Below are 3,979 nucleotides of genomic sequence, written 5' to 3' on the forward strand. Positions count from 1 at the left end.
AGAAGTCCCAAGGCTCATTGTGTGTAATTTTAAAAATACTAAATAGCCTGGATTGCACTAGCTAACCTCAATTTGGCCTCACAAAACTAAGAGCTAGGACAGGTTTAGTAACCATCCCCTGGAAATGGGCAGCCAGTAATTTAAAGAAAAACCATGGCTGTGAAGAACTTTGGGACTTATGCCTGCTTGAAACCTGACTGGAAGCTCACAGAAAGTGCATCAAACGTCTGAAAATAATTGGCATGGAAAATTGTATACTGTAAATTTCTTTCCAGAACTTTTCCCCTGGCTGCTAGACCTTCATGGTTGAAAGCTTTTGGGAGCCACTGCCTCTATCAATGCCTTCCCCTTTACATCAGAAAAATTAAAAGCACCCATCAAGTCTCCCTGATCTGATCAATTTTTAAACTTTTGCTAATAACGTGTGTTCCACCCACATATTCTGACAAAAAGGGGGGATTGTAGGAAGTTAATACTCATCCCTCTCCTAGAAAAATGAAAGCAGAATATTTCCCCTAAAAGGGAACAGAAATTCACCCCCCCCCCTTTGTTAATGGGGTATTAAGGCCTGAGCCAGTCCATTCTACATAACAAGATCTACCTCCTTCAGGCAGAGCCATTGAATTGTCCTTCATTGCATCACCCAGCAAGATTAAACCAAATTTAACACACACATAACCTAAAAGGCTAGCTATGACCCCTGACAGCAACCAATCAGGATACTCTTCCTGTGCTCCAGGAAGTTCAAAGCCACAGAGGGTATAAAACCCAGGAATTCTCAGCATCTCTTCCCATTTTTTGCCCAAGATCTCCAAGGCATGTGATCCTGTTCATCAATAACCCTTCTTTCCAAGCAACTTCCATGAATCCAGTGTCTTTTTCCCCACTTGGAACTGAACCCAGGAAGTTTCTTCCAACACCACATTTAAGTAAATCACTGCAGTTGTTAAGTTAGTAACATGGTTGTTCAGTGAAACTGGCTTCTCCATTAACTTTGCCTGTCAGAAGATCACAAAAGATGATTACAGGCACTGCAACCGTCATAAATATGAATGGGTTGTCAAGCATCCAAATATTAATCACATGACCATAAGGATCTGCAATGGTTGTAAGTGTGAAAAATGGTCTTAAATCACTTTTTTTCAGTGCCATTGTAACTTTGAATAGTCACCAGGCACAAGATTCTCGAAATGAATACAGAATACAGGAATCAAACCAGAGACTTTTAAAAGATTTTATGGTCAAAGAACTTGAAAAAAAAATCTGAAACTGGGTTGTTATAGATGTTGAGAAGCAGAAAGAATGCTGCACAAGAAATTGAAAGATATTCTAATTCCCACAATGGAAGAATGAAAAAACTAACAGAAGTAGCAGAGATGGCCAAATTAACTCCTCTAATCAAAGAAAAGAATATATCCAACTTTATCTGTACTCTGGATTTTGTGCTTGAAATAGAAAAAAAATGAAATTTTGGTTTTGCTGATTAGTTGTCTGTTGTTATAGAAATGGCTAGTACATATTAAGCATGTAAAAGTAAAAAATTGAGGCTGTAATATTATTTTATTCTATTGTGCTGAAGAGTTGGAAGAATGTGTTTTCCTCCCATTTAACCTACCCTTCTCTCATTCACCTGTGGGAAGCCACACTCCTCCTAGAATGAAATATTTTGAAAAATATTAAAAAGGCAGAATATTATATTTCCCCAGAGGGAGAAATGGAGAAACATGCTCAGTCTTTCTTAATAGCCTTCCCCCTCCCCCAGCATATATTTTGTGCCCATTAAGAAAGTTTGGGCCAGCCTATCTACTGTAGGAAGTTAGCACCCACCCCCCTCCTAGAAAAATGAAATATTTTAGGATATACTAAAAAAGCAGAATATTATATTTCCCTGTATGAGAAACGGAGAAGCACGTTTTAAAGACGAAGTAGCTCCCACCTTCTTGCCCCCCCATCAATGGGCCAGAGTCAGAAACTCAATTCCGTCCCATCTTTGTCAATGGACCATCATCTGCAACACAATAGGACCCATCTAGCAACAGAAATTAACACAATAGGACCCATCTAGCAACAGAAACTCACCACATGGCACCTGGGAAGATTACATCAGCCAGCAAGGCTAGCTAAGACCCCCACCCCGTGGGAGTCTGACAACCAATCAGGATACTCTTTCTGGGCCCCAGGAAGTTCAAAGCCAGAGAGGGCATAAAATCCAGGGACTCGCAGCATCTCCACCCTTTTTCTGTTCAGGAACTCAAACCATGTGATCCTGTCCACCATTAAACCATCTTTCCAAGCAGTCTCCATGTTTGCAGTGTCTTTTTCCCCACTTGGAGCTGAACCCAGAAGGATATTTCTTCTAACAATATTAAGCATGTAAAAGTAAAAAGTTGAGGCTGTAATATTATTTTATCCTATTGTGCTGAAGATTTCGAAGAATGCATTTCCCCCCATTTATCCTTCACTTCTCTCATTCCCCTATGGGAAGCCACACCCCTTCTAGAAGAATGAAATATTTTGAAAAATATTAAAAAGGCAGAATATTATATTTCCCCAGAGGGAGAAACGGAGAAACATGCTCAGTCTTTCTTAATAGCCTTCCCCCTCCCCCAGCAGATATTTTGTGCCCATTAAGAAAGTTTGGGCCAGCCTATCTACAAAACAAAAGCCTTCAGCTTCAGGGTGATGGGATTAAGAACAGGATATGACCCTTCAGGATATAATAGGATTAACCTACTACCATTTAGCAGAAGACACAGAGCTCACTACATTGCACAATCTCCTAAGGGCATTTTAGACATTGTACAACCCCTCCTAGCAGCATCTCTGAAACTTATAAAATCCATGTACTCTTCAAACCAGTTGGTCAGCTGCACCAATAAACCATCTTTCTAATCAGCCTCCATGTTTCCAGTGTCTGTCTCCCATCTTGGAACTGAACAGATGGATATTTCTTCCAACCCTTCTGTTTCCCCTTTATTTTTATTTTATATTCTGATACTAATATACCAGACCAATTTAATAATTCTTGCTGTTCAAATGCAAGGTTAACTATTTTTGGTCCAAACTGACATAACAGAACGAGAGAAAAGCTTTATTTATTCTTTTGGCAAGTTACTATAAAACTAGGATTTTACCAACTACCTTAACTAGTTAGGATGCATTTACAGGCGCTTTTTTTTTTTTTTTGGTAAATCAATCAGTCAAGGATTTCTCCCAACTTTTTAAAGACAAGATTAAATCTCGAACTGCCAAAGTATGCAGCAAAAATATGATTTAGCCAAGATTTCAAATTTAAAAAATTGCATTAGTACTTAAGTACTAAACTATTATTATTATTATTATTATTATTATTATTATTATTATTATTATTATTATTATTATTATTATTAATTACATTTTTATACCGCCCTTCTCCCGAAGGACTCGGGCCGGTGTACAGCCATATTAAAACAACATATACCCACAAAATTTAAAAACAGTTTATTTTTTAAATAAAAACTTTATTTTTTCACTCTGCCCCTCGTGATCTAAAAGGGTAACAGTGACTCACTCTCCCAGCACAGAATGGACTGAACCAACGCTGAGAAGAGCGGGGAACAAACATGAGTCTACGATGAACATCTCTCCCCCCCCCCCCCCCCGTTTTCTGCCAAGCTGTAGCATTTGTTGTAGCTCTAGCGCTCAGAGAAAGTCGGGTAGTAGGAATGTACTATTATCGTAGGGGGCACCGCGTTCATTTCTAACGTTGTTAGAAATGCCTTGCCTCATGAAAAAAAAAAAGATCGTTGCAAAAAAAAAACCCCACAACGATTTGTCAAAGCGTTGAATGAAACAGCACGTTGGCCGGTTCCATTTGGTGAACATAGCAGGCCCTCCCACCCCCACCCCACCCCCGCTTTTTAAGGCAGGAAATGGCTCGGCCCAACGGGTAACTGCTTCCTCCTTCAAGTGGAGGAGATTTTCTTGGCCGCCGCTGCGC

This window comes from Pituophis catenifer, unplaced genomic scaffold (genome assembly GCF_029215685.1).
Source record: "Pituophis catenifer annectens isolate HBS135680 unplaced genomic scaffold, rPitCat1.0.hap2 SCAF_3, whole genome shotgun sequence".
NCBI classification, from domain to species: Eukaryota; Metazoa; Chordata; class Lepidosauria; order Squamata; family Colubridae; genus Pituophis; species Pituophis catenifer.